Consider the following 15,004-nt stretch of genomic DNA (forward strand, 5'->3'; position numbering starts at 1 on the left):
TTTGGACTCCAGCTTTCAGAAATGGGAGAAAATAAGTCAGTGTTCAGGGCGCTAACTTTGGGGTGATTTAGTGGAGAAATAGAAAACCAGCCCACGAAGGTGCACGCATTGAAATGTTCTCTGTCCAGGTGTTCACAGTGGCGTGAGGGGGATGGCATCAGGGTTCGGGGAACTGTGCAGCTTTACTGAAGGAAGGGGGCTCGCCATGCCTTTCCTCATGTAACTGAAGGTATGTATGCCTGCCACACCGCCCAGGAGACAGGGACTAGAAATCTGACTTTATTTCTTATGGGAACCAAGGTCAGAACACGGTGAGGGCCGAGATGAGCTTCCTACAGCCTGACCTGGGAAGAGGAATCGCAAGTAGTTTGTGGTTTTCTACACAGACCTGTCCTTTCAGGTTTTGTTAAGTTCTGGAAAAAGGGAGAAGCCAGGCACACCTCGGCGAGGGACAGTGTTTCTGGAGGTGGTGCGGCTTCAGCCTTAATGTGGCCGTGTGGTTGGGAGCCTCAGAAACTGCCCTCCAAGAGCACTCATCTGTTCCTTATTGCACTAATACCTCATTTACAGAAATTACATAGCAATGCGGGAGGCCTCTGGTCTGGATGGGTTTGTGTGGACCGAGGTCACGGGGTGTTGTCCCAAGTGCTTATCCTGATCTGGCAGAGGCTCTGTTCCCAAATAATTATTCCACAGTTTCAGAGCCTATATCTGAGTGATAGTCTTTTAACTTTGTTGCATAAAAGTAAACAAAGTATGTCTTGAGGGTCTAAAAATTCATGTAGTAATCATGGCTGTAAACTCATACATGGGGCTTTTGGGATGGAGTGAAAACACCGTCACCTGGCGTGGACGCTGCGTGGTATTTTTAGCGTGGTGGCCTGCTCGTGCCTTGAACTCTATCTGCAGTGTGAGCAACAGCTGTGTATTTGAGAAATGTGGGCAGGTCAGCTTGCTCCTCCAGGGGCCTGCGGGCGTCCGGGTGAGGGGCCTGGGATGCGGCCATGTCAGTGGGAAGGAGCTTGGTTGTGTCAGCAGATATGTCTGCCTCTACAGGCCTACAGGCCAACCAGAACCCAGTTTTCCTTTGGCCATCTAATGCCAGAAAAAAATCTGTTTCTTAGAGACTTTCATAATTTATATTAATGAACCGTTTGACCATACATAAAATGTTATAAATGTATGAGGCTTTACAACTTGGCAGATGTGTAACTCACATGTTATGATTGAATCCAACTGTTGAAGATATTTGTTTCACTGGAAGGTTTTTAGCATTTTATGTGCAAACCAAATGCCAGTAGCATTTTGAAAGAGTATTTTGGAATTTTAAACACAGAGTGGGACAGTGCTGGGTCTCTGGGATGCTGGTGAGGTGGACGTGACCTCAAGCTCTTGGAGCTTGCAAGCAGGATTCCTAAAGTGTCACCTTCCAGTGAAACAAATATCTTCAACAGTTGGATTCAATCATAACATGTGAGTTACACATCTGCCAAGTTGTAAAGCCTCATACATTTATAACATTTTATGTATGGTCAAACGGTTCATTAATATAAATTATGAAAGTCTCTAAGAAACAGATTTTTTTCTGGCATTAGATGGCCAAAGGAAAACTGGGTTCTGGTTGGCCTGTAGGCCTGTAGTGCTGGAAGTCAAAGTGGACTTCTGTAAATGAGGTATTAGTGCAATAAGGAACCGATGAGTGCCCTTGGAGGGCAGTTTCTGAGCCTCCCAGACACCGCCGGAGGAAGTGGGGGAGGGGGGCAGTAACCCACCAGAACCTGGACGGTGGAGCCGGGTTTGCTGGTGGCCCTGGTCATTACGTGCAATAAGGAACAGGTGAGCGCCCTTGAGGGCGGTTTCTCCTTGCTTCGGAACTGCAAGTGGAAGATGCCTCAAAGTGGGGGGAGGTTGGTGGTGGTTGGTTATCCAGTGGGGCCGGATTTGCTGGTGGCCGCTGCGTGGCAGGTCACTGGGTGGAGCGATAGGTGAGTGGAGTGGGAATAGAGGATGCACCCTCCACAGCTACTGCTGGGAGTTGGCTCTGGTAGCAGAGGGGGCATAGAGGGATTCCCACCAAGGGCAACACAGCTGGGGTCCCACGTGTGCTGGACGCTGACGTGTGGCTATGTGATCTCAGTCTCCACAGCCATCCTGGGAAGTGGGTTCAGTTACCTTCCCATCTCACATTTGAGAAATCTCGGGCTCACATCACAGCTGGGTGGGTTGGAACTAATGTCTCAGGCAGGACGTTGGCCCCAGAGCCCAGCTCTTACCACCCCCCCCCCGCCCTTTTCAGTCCACCAAGCTTTTAGAGAGGGGTGTGTGGTGGTGGGGGGCGGCTGAGAAACCAACACAGTAGAAGGGGGGAAGGAAATAAACCAGGCAGGAGACACAGGCAGTACTTGGGAGGTCTACCCGGGGTCTGGGTGTGGGGGGCACCTCTGGGCCTGTGAATCCCGTTCTGTGCTCCCGGCTTACCCAACCTTGGCCCTCAGCCACATGCTGTGCGTTTTAGGTGAAATCTCAGTCCCTCGCATGGTGCGAGCATCTTTTCTCCCTGGCTTTGCTTCTCCTTAAATCACAGAGTCTCAGTGGGGATGGCGGGGTGGTTGGTGGTCCATGGAATTTGCCCTCCACTTTCCCATCCTTGTCCTGTCCTGTCTGGCCTGTTACCTGAATCGGTGTCTCTTCAGAGCCTGCAAATGAGTGGAGGCCACAGCAGCCCCTCGCTGACCGGCCTCTCAAACTTTTTTATTCATCAGAATTGTGTTAAATGCTGATTCCTAGGCACCCCATTAGACTCTCTATGCCTGCCTGGCATGGGTACTTTGGGGACGGTACAGAGGGTTGCTGGGCTGTTCCAGGAGGGAATTTGCATTTGTAGAATGTCCCCTGTGGTCTTTCCACCACTCTACTTTCCACGCACACGTGGCATTAAACCTGGAAGACCTCTGGGTGCTGTGCTGGTGAGGAAGTCCCGGCTGGACGAGGGGCTGCTGGGGCTCGGACTTGATTCCTGGGCTGGGGGCTGTGGGCTTATTCTCTTCAGTGGGCCTGCTTATGGGATGCCCTGAGTTCTGCTGTGCACTCAGGGGATGGTGCAGAGACAGGCTCAGGAAACACAGACCATGGATTTAAAAATTCCTACTGGAAAATCTTTTATGAGCAAAGAAATTTGCATCTAACTGAAGACAATCATTGCTTGAATAATTGGTTTGTTTACAAAATTGGTCCTATGAACAGATTAAAGTTTTCATTCATGCCTTGTCTATAACGTAAATAGGAGCTGTTACCGCAACCTAAATTAGCCTTAAATTTTGTATCAGATTGCAGTCCAGATTACAAACGGCTGCTTGATAATCTAATTGATAAAACGGAGGAATTTAGTGCCTGGAACCCAGCGTGAAGAGAACAGAATTGCTTTGGCTTCTCAAAAGCGTGTGACTGAGGGGTGACCTGGGGTGAAGAGAAGTGGCTGGAGTCATTATACTCAAGGAGATGATCTGCCAGAGCGCCTCTCAGCTGTCTTCTGGATAAAACAAAAGGGCGAAAAATGGAAAAATTCAGCACTGAGTTCGTCTATGCCCTGAGCTTCTCATATGGTCATTAATGTGACCGGGCTGTATCTGTGAAGCCTCCATACAGGCACAAAGGAATTAGGCTACCTCTGGCGTCTGGACCGCGTGTCATTTCCTAAAGCCCTTTTGGGTGAAATGACAATCGCAATGTCTGTTCGGAGAAGTGTAATCTCACGTATGAGATACAGATTTTAAATGATGTAGATTTTAAACACCAAAGTCAGGAAGCTTGGTGGGAGTGGCTGTCTTCCAAGTGGTTTTCTGTGCTGCCATGGATGAGGCGTGGATGTGTTTGTTGGTGAGATCCACTGGTGAAAGGGCTAAGCAAACCCTGCAGCTGGGGCGGTGTGAAGCTACATCTCTTCCGGCATCCCAAGTAAATACATTTTGTAAATCTTGTGAATTTGACCCTGACCCTAACCCTGAGTGTTGAAGTCTGGTGCAGTGTCTTGAGCCCTCTTCTGCATTGAGGGTGAGTGACTGTAAATGAGCGATTCCTCAGTGATGAAAGTTCAAATTTGGCTTCCCTGAGGAAGCCAGACCTCAGTCACCCGTATCTCCATTGTAAGCACTGTGGCCTCTAGGCGGGTGGCTGGAAGTTTCCAGGCCCGCCTTGGAGACACAGCCGTGCAGTGCTTGATGATTTGATAACATCGGCCACCTTCTGTCTAATCACGGTACAAATGATTCTCCTACAAGGAAATGGATCTGGTTTCTTCCCTGATTGTTGGAAGAAGCAGCCCACATAGGAACTGCACCGTCCTCTGCACTTTCACAGCGAAGCCTGTGTCTGTCTCCCAGGAGTGTCATGTGTTGTGGGAATCACGGGAATTGCCTCTTTAATTCTTCCTGCTTTTGAGGGCTCGGGCAGCTCTGCCTGTTTCACCCGGGACAAGCAGCGTGTGGTCTCTGGCTGCTGTGGGACTAGGGCTTGTGTTTCACCTGGGACGAGCAGCGGGTGGTCTCTGGCTGCTGTGGGACTAGGGCTTGGGGTGCATCATCACATCCGGTGACCTGTCCAGGTGGGCATCATTGTCTTTTGCCTGTTGGCTGAGGCAGCTGTGATGCCATGGGGGTCATGCTTGTGTCAGGGCCAACCCAGTTCTTCCTGTGCACACCTCTCCTGCTGGAGTGCCTTTCCTTATGATGACGTGCTGAATTAGGGCGGAGAATGCAGAGAGGCTCTGGGCTTCTCCTTCCCATTCTTATTCCCTGGAGCTGTGATGCCCGACAAGGGAGCCCATAGCCAGAGGCTCCTTTAAATTTAATTAGAATAAAGATTTGATTACATAGCCAAACACATTTGAAAAGAACTTCACAGATTAAATTCCGGATTCAGCCCTTCAGGCCCAGTGGCCACGTTTCGGGGCTCAGCAGCTGTAGGTGGCTGTTATCTTTCTGTGTTGGCTGAGCAGATTGGGACGTTTCCGGTTCAGCTGGCAGTTCTCTTGAATGGCTGTGCCTGTGGTGGGGGCACCTTGGCTGGAGAGCCTCGTGGGGATCCTTTAGGCCTCTGGCTACAGCCAGGCTGCACGGTTCCTGTGCCCCGGGTCCTCTGAGGCCCAGATGGATCCCACCACAGAGCCAGCACTGCTAGACTTGGGTACTGTGTGCAGACAGCAGAGGGGCACGTCTGGGCCTTGCAGGGGCTAGGGTGACTGGCCTCCTTGGCCAGGATCCCGTCTCCAAATTTTCAGAGGAAATGCATCCACCGTCCACACCGTGCACCAGAGGAAAACTGCAGGCTTCTCTGTGGATGGTGAATTGAGATCATGCAGAGTGACTAGGTTTGGGCTCCTGACCAGCGTGAAACTTGATACCTTTAGGTGGAACCTGACATGCCTCCATATGTACATGGCAAAGAGAATGCAGCGTTGTCAGCTTGAATCCAGATGTGCTCCTGTTTTGAGGTGGAAGGTTCTGGGAGTATTGGCCGTTGGTGATTGTCCTGCCATGGAGGACTTTGAATGCAGGCACTGGTTTAGGATAACCCTGGTTTCCTGGTCCTGTATGTGGGCATCGCTGAGTCTCCCGGGCTGGAGGAAAGCAGGGCAGATGGGAGGGTGACAAGAGGTCAGGTGTTTCCAGCTCTGGGGAGTGATGCCATCAGACGGCTGAGATCAGGTGGCCAGGGAACAAAGCAGGGGTGCATGGAAATGTCATGTTTCCTGGGGTATGGGGAGGACCTGTTGAACTCTATTCCTGGGCAACAGTTCTTCCATTCTCAGGAATCTGTGCCATTGTAATTGAGTAGCAAATTCTAGAATTGCTCTAATTACTTACTGTTAAGTCCCCATCCCAATTACCATGAATTAGCAACAGTGATAAGAGTTTGCCTGGTCAAGCCTTGCTAAGAAAAACCAGTGGAACTAGTTTTAGTTGCCTCGAGTTCCCTCCAAATCGGATTCCTTAGCGGCTTATGTCCCCACAGCTGCTGCAGTTCTTCCTGGGCCTGGCAGGCACATTCCAGACATTCACATCTCAGCTCAGATGCAGGCGTGCATATTATAGAAAATCGCACTGCGCTGTGATTGGCTTGAGCTGACGTTCTCTAGGTGAGAGGCGGAGGCCGAGGACCTGTGAGGGACTGAGTGTCCTCTCATTGACTTGGAGCAGGTGCATATCTGTTCTTCAAAAGTTCTAATGGGATGAAATTAGAAATATGAATTTTTAAAATTCACGTGTTACTAACTCTGTTCAGTGATTTCCTCTGAAATGAGAGACTATTTGCAGACGAGGCATTCAGACTGCAGCTCTCCTTAGAACTGTCCTAGACCTCGATGCCGTCCTTTGGTCTCTTCCTGGGTGTGGGGTCCTCTGCTTGAAGCAAAACCACGTGGTCTGTGCATCACTACTGCAACCAGCTCAACGTACACACCCACTGGGAGGGGGGCCGGATCACTTAACATTTTAAATGCATTTAACATTAAACCAGCAAGTCAGCCAGTGCTTTCTGTAACCAAGCTGCCTGGCTCATGGGAACCTGACACTTGACTTTTCGGAAGAGAATACTTGCTTCTGTGGAGTGTCAATATTTGTCTCATTTCTTGAGACTCTGCTCAAAGTGATGAACGTGTGTAAATTAGGACCTTTTTGTGTAAATTGGGCCACAGAGCTCTCTAAGCACGGTCAGGGGAGTAAACAGCTGTGAAAGATGCCGCCTGATGTGAGCCGTGACCAGGCACTTTGGAACCTGGGATCCCATCTCCAGCCTTTCAAAGGACGTAGAGGAATTGGCCTGATGTGAGCCCTGGCCGGGCACTTTGGAACCTGGAATCCCATCTCCAGTCCTTCAAAGGACAGAGAGGAATATAAAATGCAGATGGGAGAGTTCATATTTTGGGCATCTCTGTTCTTTTGAAATCAAAGTGCAAGGAAAAAGTTTTGCCTTGAGGTCTTACCCCATACTTGTTTTTCTCCTGAGGTTTTAACATTTTCTTAACTGCTTTTTTCTCCCCCGATCCTTGGGAAACTTCTATCTTCATATCTTCTTAAAAGATATGGTTAAATTCAACACTGAAATTTAAAAACATGCATTCATATTATTTTTCTTTAAACTGATGTATCTGATGTTGGTGAAGAACTCACTGGGCGTATTGGTGTATTTTCATTTTTTTGAGACAGTCTTGTGTTGCCCAGGCTGGAATGCAGTGGCGCGATCTTGGCTCACTGCAGCCTCACCTCCTGGTTCACGCCATTCTCCTGCCTCAGCCTCCTGAGTAGCTGGGATTATAAGTGCCTGCCACCATGGCTGGTTCATTTTTGTATTAGTAGAGATGGGGTTTCAACATGTTGGCCAGGCTGGTCTTGAACTCCTGACCTCATTTGATTAGCTCACCTTGGCCTCCCAAAGTGCTAGGATTACAGGCATGAGCCACCACACTCGGCCTGGGATATTCTTGATTGTAACTGTAATAGATCCCTTTAATAAAAACAAAACAGAACACCACCACCACCACCAACAACAAAAAAACAGCTGTCTGAAAAGTCCCAAAATTAAAGAGCTCACTTGGACAGGGATTTGGACACCAGTTGAATGGCCCAGCACAAACCATAGTTACATGGGCCACTCGGCCTGTTAGATCCTTAGGGTATTTGAAGTCATGTGGATATTTGCATTTCTGCTTCTGGATATCGTGTCAGTATGAATTCGTCTAGTGTTTGAGGGCCAGGCTCAGATCCGGGAAAGCAAGAGCCCCTGCCCTCACGGCACTTCTCTTCCGTGTGTGTGTTAGGAAAATAGAAAGCATAAGATATTTTTTTCAATGAGCTGGGAAGATGGAAAAATAAGCTTAAGATGTTTACTTGTTCAGAAGAAGGGAGGTGCAAGGAATACTCAGCTTTGCTGCTGCTGAAGGAGGCCCCTGGCGGAGGATGTTTCAGAGGTAGGGTTTGTCTGAGAAAGGTGGTAAGAGGCAAATAGGATGCCCCATCTGGTTTGCCAGAGATGGGGAAAGTCCGTATCCCCAAAACAGCCTCAGCATTCTGGCAAAGGCTTTGGAAAACCAGCTAGTGTGTGGGACCTTGTTGGCTCCTGGGGAGAAAGAAAACACTGCTGGTCCTGAGGACTGTACTGTTCTTCCACTGCTATAAAGAATTACCTGAGGCTGGGTAATAAGGAAAAAAAAGGTTTAATCGGCATACAGTTCTGTGGGCTGTACAGGTTTCTACATCTGGGGAAACTTAGAGTGGAAGGTGAAGGGGAGGTGGGCATGTCTTCACATGGCTGGAAGGGGAGAGAGAGTGAAGGGGAAGGTGCCATGCACCTCCAAACAACCAGATCTCAGAACTACCATGAGGACAGCACTTGGGGGATTGTGCTAAACCATTAGAAACCACCCCCATGAGTCACTCCCACCAGGGCTCACTTCCAACAAAGGGTTAGAGTTCAGCATGAGATTTGGGTGGGGACACACAGCCACATCATGTCAGGCTTCCCATTCTTCTCCTGCACATGCTTCGCAAATGGTTCTGTCATTGGTTTTTGTTTTTGTTGATACATAATATGTGTACATGTTTTCAGAGTGCATGTGATATCTTGATTCATCCCTGTATTGATGAAATCTGTGTACTTGGGATGTCTTTCACTTTAAATATTTTCTTTTCCTTATGCTGGTAATGTTCAAGTTATTCTCTCCTAGCTGTTTTGAAATACACAGTAGATGACCCACTGCCATCCCCCTGCTGATTTATCAATAGTAGGGCTTGTGCTCCCATTAGGCTGTGTGTTTGTGCCCGTTACAAGCCTCTGCCCATCCTGCTTATGAGTGGGCTCTGCTGGGCCCTGTTGACCACCTACTCTTGGCCTCCATGAGATCTGCTCTCAGCTCCTGCTTATGAGTGAGAACATGCTCCATTTCTTTGCTTGGCTCATTTGCTTAACGTATATCCTCCAGCTCCATCCATCCTGTCGCAGATGACAGGGATCTCAGCTGTGTGGTGGAGTATTGCTCCTGTGTATGTTCGGGTCACGTTCCCTTCATCCCCTGTTGACGGACACTCAGGTGATTCCAGACCTTGGCTGCTGTGGATGGTACTGCATTGAAGCTGAGAGCAGTCACTGGCTTTATACTTGGAGGACGTGAGCCACTTTGATGTTCTCAAGCAGCCATTCCCCAAAGTCCTCCGTGGAATGCCGCATTCCTTTGTGCCCATGGCTTCCACTAGGATGAAGAGCTGGGAAGGGGCTTTGAGTGAACCCTTGGGTTTCTGTCTTTAATTGGTACCCAGCTGCACTGACCAAGTGGGGGTCCCAGTGACCCTGGACACTACCTCACATAAGGTCCAAAGATGCAGTTAGGTTCTTTTTTTAACTTTTTTTTAAAAAAAAACCCTTTTGACCTGGTTAAGCTATAGCATTATCAGTTAGTGTTTTTCATATTGGAAAGGTGTATATTTTATTTTCTAAGAAGGAAAGAAATCCTGTTAAATACTCTAACCACAGATTAAATCATGTCAAGGAAAGAGGTACTATTTTGGGGGAAAATTATCCCTTCATGTCAATGATCAAGGAGATGACTTAGATTGTTTAATTGAGTTAATTATGAAATCTTAAGTGGTTTTGAGAAGATGAGCTGTGGATACTGCAAGACATGAGACTGATGCTGATTTAATGTTAGTCAGCCCTGACAGAATGTGGCTAATATTTAAAGCTTGCTCCAGTATTGCCTGATAGATTGTAAGTTAATGTAAAGATCTGTTTGATGCTTTTATTTTACAAAATATTATTAAGAAAAAGTTTGACAGCCAAGGAACCACCTTCAACCAATTTCTTCCTAATTTCTATCACTAGAAAAATTTGTCCTGTTAATTCCAAAATTTACTTTTGGAAAGTTCCTGTAAGGAGAGCAGAGGTATTGGTGGTTGAATGGTGACTTGAATTTAGGTGAAGATCGTTAAATATTTCATAGTCATGTTTGTCTTGGTGGTTTTAGCAATTTTATATTAAATTTAGAACTGTGAGTCAAACCAAATGTGTTCTTTCGCTTTTGTGATACTCCTTTGTATGACTATACTGGTAAAGAATGATAAAATGTGTATCGGGTATTTTTTCTGTGTAGATATTAGGATTTTGAGGGGAACAAATTAATCATTCTTCTAATAGACATTGTGCTGTGTGTTGGGTCTTTTGTATATTAGTTGAATCACTCTAATGAGGACCACTTGAAAGTCTGTTTCTATACAAGATCTTTTATATGCTGACTTGTGTTATGCAAAATCCTTCATCCTCAAAGAAGACTAAGCAATGGGTTGGAGGAGAGGTTTAATCCCCCATTAGGTCTATTCCAAATGCCCAGAATTGAATGCAAGTACGAATTATGTTTTTGAAGTGGTGTGTGTGTGTGTGTGTGTGTGTGTGTGTGTGTGTGGTGGACTCCTTTTTAGGTCATGAGAGGGAGTTAAAGCAAAGATCAGATTTGCTGATAAACATTTGTGCATATGCTAGTGGAGAAGTCATATGTCTTGACTGCACCTGCGTACTCTGATTTTGGTTTTGTTAGTGTCCGTAGCTACAAGCCTCACCCACCTCTGGGACTCACCCTGAGGGGCTGTGGTGAGGGTTATTACAGAGTCGTGTGTCTTAGCGAATGGCACAAACGGTCTTGTGGGCCTACTTTGGCTTTGTTTGAATCTGTAGATTGTTAAACTAAGTTTAACATTTTGAGGATTATAAATTGTGATTCTTGTCTAAGAAGAGGTTTCTGTTGTCTCTGAAGACAGGAGCCACAATACAGATGGTCCCTGGCTCACAATGGTTACGTTTGTGATTTTTTTTCCCAACCTTGTGATGGTGTGAACTAGTCACACTCAGTGCATTGTTCGGCCCGAGATGGGCTGCCTCTGAATGAATCCATTGTAAGTTGAAACTATTATGTCAAATGCACTTTCTATTTAGGATATTTTCAGCTTACGCTGGGTTTATTGGAACAGTTTCATCCCATGGTAAGTCAGGGAGCATATATGCTCATAAAAGTAGAGAGGATCTCATAGATACCATGAGATATAATGTCTCTGATGTTATAGAGATACGATGAAAACAATCAAGTGGGACTTGGAAGCCTTGGAGGGACTCACAAGGGTGGCTCTTGGAATGCAAATGTGAGCGCCACTGGCTTCTGGATGTGACATCTGTGCCTTCTGCTTAGCCCAGTGGGTTATTGGCTGCTCCCGAGGGCAGAGAGGTCCAGCGTTCCTGTGTTTAGGTGTTTGAGCTGCCTTAAGAGGCTAGGTCAATTCTCACTGGTGTCTTCAGGGCTTTAGGTCTTCTGAACAAGCAGGAGGAAGGACGACTTTGTAGAGCTTTGGAAATCTCAACGGACTTCAGGACCATCCCCCTTGGTAGGAGAGAGCCCCACTGGAGGCGAGCAGGGTGCCATGCGTGCCTGTGCTGGGCCCAGACGTGTACAGACGTTGTGAGGGCCACAGGACACAGATCGGTCTTGGTGCACAACTGGTGTCAATGGCCACGCAGCATTTCTGCCAGGTACATGAGTGCGGGGACTTGGGTTTTGGGGTGTGCGTCCTGGTTGCCTAGTTGCTTGGAAGACCCCTATTCAGACCCCAGCCTGAGTCACCGTGACAGGCCTCCCGCTTCACACGCCACACGGAAGCCGTGGCGTCGGTCACTGACGCCCACCAGCTGTCAGATGTGCGTGTGTATCTTCCCTGGTCTGGTGATGGGTCTTGTTTTGAGGTTATAGTAAACGTTCAGAGAGGTTTTGGATTTTTTATGTTGTTTGCAAGGAGGCAGCAGGGAGTGCTTGAGCAGTGAGATCCCCTTCCCAACCAATGCAATTTCAGATCACAGCAGGTAATTAGGGCAGCGGAGCTGTGGGATCACCTACCCAACCAATGAGAATTCAGATCACAGCAGGTAATTAGGGCAGCGGGGTGGGTGGCAGAACACTGAACTGTGTCTGTTTCTGGTGTCTTGCCCCGCGGACAGAGTGTGCTGGGGCCTCCGTGGTCCTCTGTGGGGTGGGTGGAGCACATGAGCTGGGTGCTGCTGGGCTGTGGCTGGCTCCCCAGTCCGAGCTTTATGCAGGACTCGTTCTTAAGACAACTTGGAACCCAGAAAGCAGCATGAGGAGAACGGGTTTGTGCGTTTCTGGATCCTTGGTGCTTCCCAGTCTCAGACGCTGTGCAGGCTCTGAGGGGTCTCGCCGGGAAAACTTGAACAGTCGGCCCCCGCGGTGGAGTGGGGCTGCAGCGGGTCTTGCAGAAACTGGAAGTGGGGGTGAGTGTCTCGCAATCGGGACCTTTCAAATGGGCCCAGCAGGCTGCATGTGTGGAAATGGTGCCACCTAACGCAGGGCTGTGGCCAGCATGGCCTGAAAGGCTACAGCAGGCTCTGTTTCTGCTGTCTTGAGAGAGTCGCTGCACGGTTTTCCTTGGTCTTTGTCTATTTGGAGGACGCTTCCCCCTTTCTTGGGCTTACACAAGCCTTCTGAGCTGCGTTGTTGAGTATGACAAAGCCCTGAGAAGGCATTTTTATCGCATAATTATGTTCTCCTGGTGGCTGGATAAATGACCTGCAAATGTGGGTGACTCAGTAGCTCTGAGGGTGCTCAATATCCAAGACAGGTGGGAAGAAAATGTTCAGGCAGGTGTCAGAGAATCTGTTCTCTACTTCACACTGGGGCCCTGGTTTGCTGACAGTCTTCACACTCGATCCAAAATGGGGATAATGAAGTCTCACGGATTCGGCGTCAGCTGAGAGCTGCCTCCAGCGCAGTCTTCTGTGAGTAACAGTTTATAGGTTTGGTGCAAAGGGCGGGCGTTAGTTGATCTTATTTGTGGTGGTGCTTATGGTGGCTTTTCGGTAAGGAATTTAGACTTTATTAGCTTTGGCAAGGGAATCCTGAGTGATAAATTGGAAGAATGCTTCAGGAAACTCTGGAACCTGCAGTGAGTTTGGAATCTGTATGAAATTGAGGTTTGGATTCTCACGATTTCCTAATGCTACCCCGAAACCCAGTAGTTGAGACAGTCGTAGAGCTTCAGTTGTGCTGCCCCGGTTCCCCATTTTAAAAGGAACACGTTGCTTTCATCTAGAATGTTCTGAGCTCTGAGTGCTGCCAGCAGAGTTTCCAGCTCTCTGCATCAGAGGGGAAGCCAGGACTGCGCTCACGGTGTCGCGGCAGCTGGGAGCTGAACCTGGACCTCAGGCACGTGTGATGCTGGCCATTTTCTGTAAACTCCAAGGGTGCAGTGGTCTCCTTGGCACTTTACAGTCTTCTGAAGCTTTTGATGTGTCTGTACTTTATAGATTTTTCAGAAGTAGACGGCCTTTTCCCACACCCTTGGGCCGAGTTTTGTCAGAGGCTGGTGTGTTGGAAGCACTACACCCACATTCTGACAGGGAAGACTCTGGTGTCCAACTGAGGTCAGAGTGGAAATTTGTTTTTCCTTCCCTCCAGTCTGGTCCAGCTGCTCCCTGCTTGGCCAGAAGAAAATCATTCTTATCCAAGTCGTAGGCAAACCCCCGAAGTCAAACATTTGTCTTTTTTCTTTAATATATCCATTTAGTTTTTATGGGATGATAGATGGCGAAGTGTTTTTTAGGGGAAAATTAATTTCTTTAATTACAGAGAACTTTTTGGACAAAAACTGTAATCAAGAAGCTATTTTGTAATAAGATCTAGTTAAACACTACAGTTGAAAGCTCCTTATATTTGATCTTAAACTTGGGTCTGGTATGCATGTCCACACGCTCATGCTCATGACGCCAGGCTCAGCTGTGAACTACAGGCACGGTACACACTTTCTGGTTGCTTTTTTGAAAGTCTTACTGCTTGGCCTCTCTGACTCAAATGTTGAGTTAGGTTGATTCTGTTCAGAATGTTCATCCCTCCATCTAGGGTCCAGTCATCTTTCAGGGAGGAACCATCTTCCTCATCTTTGTCCCCTACAGTATTGTATATTTAATAGTTAAATATTTATAGGTTACATGGGTGACTGATCTGTTCATTAGGAGGAAAACAATGCCAATTTTTACATCATTATAATGGACTTGTTAAATGATTGTTAGTATAATGAAGTTTCCATGGCAAAAGAGGCTTTGCAGATGTGACTGTAACGGACAGTGAGATGGGGGAGGACCCTGGGTTGTCCAGGTGGGGTCTAGCGTCCTCACATGTGCATTGATGAGAGGGAGTACGAGGGTCTGCCTCAGAGGAGGAGACCTGAGGATAAGATAGAGGCCAGAGGGCTGTGGGGCTGAGGGCGGGGGTGGGGTAGGGGCCGGAGGGGCATGGGCCAAGGGTGGGGCAGTGGCTGGAGGGGTGCAGGGCTGAGGCCGGGGCAGTGGTCAGAGGGGTGTGGGGCTGTGAGCCAAGCTGCATGGTGGCCTCTATGAATTGGGAGACTCCAGGCAGGAACACAACCTACTGACCCCTTGACTTCAGCCCTGGGACTTCTGACTTCCAGGGCTGAGAGGAGGTTTGCATTTGTGGTAATTTGTTGCAGCAGCCATAGGAAGTTAATGCATTGTATCTGTTCTTCACCTCCAAACCTTTGAAAAGTAACCCTGTTGTATCAGCCTTTTGTGTGCCCTAAATTCTAATGAGATGGTTTGTAGGAAATAACGGACACAAACGGTGGCAGAACACAAAGTTGGACAGAAGCAGTGTCTTCTGTGGTTCTGTAGTTTGGGTCTGTGAAGTTAGATTTCGGTCAGAGAGTGTGTGGTCTTGTTCAGCGTATACCTGGAGTACTTGTTCAGAGCTCCTGGGGGAGTGGTCTTTAACACTGTTAGCATTAAAACTTCAAGCACATCAGGGCCAGAGTTCCTGAGTCAGTGTTAGGTGACCTTTGAATAAGAGTTGGCATGTAGAATCTGCCCACTTTACTAGCATGAAGCAGCAATTTTTTTTTTTTTTTTTTTTTTTTAGATCGATCTCGTTCTGTCACCCAGACTGGAGTAC

At 47.9% G+C, this 15,004-nt stretch overlaps 1 long non-coding RNA gene across 4 annotated transcripts in view; it reads left to right on the plus strand.

The window, feature by feature from the left end:
- Positions 1-15,004, plus strand: part of LOC135970048 (uncharacterized) — a 122,176-nt gene that overhangs the window by 53,650 nt on the left and 53,522 nt on the right. For 3 of the 4 annotated variants that reach the window (XR_012433171.1, XR_010585484.2, XR_010585485.2), the window contains exon 1: positions 11,000-11,562. The exons of the other annotated variant lie outside the window; for it this stretch is intronic. This is a non-coding gene — a long non-coding RNA (uncharacterized lncRNA). Of the gene's footprint in view, positions 1-10,999; positions 11,563-15,004 lie in introns of those variants that run through there. 4 annotated transcript variants of the gene reach the window in all.

The sequence above is a fragment of the Macaca fascicularis genome, chromosome 3 (assembly GCF_037993035.2).
Source record: "Macaca fascicularis isolate 582-1 chromosome 3, T2T-MFA8v1.1".
Taxonomy (NCBI): domain Eukaryota; kingdom Metazoa; phylum Chordata; class Mammalia; order Primates; family Cercopithecidae; genus Macaca; species Macaca fascicularis.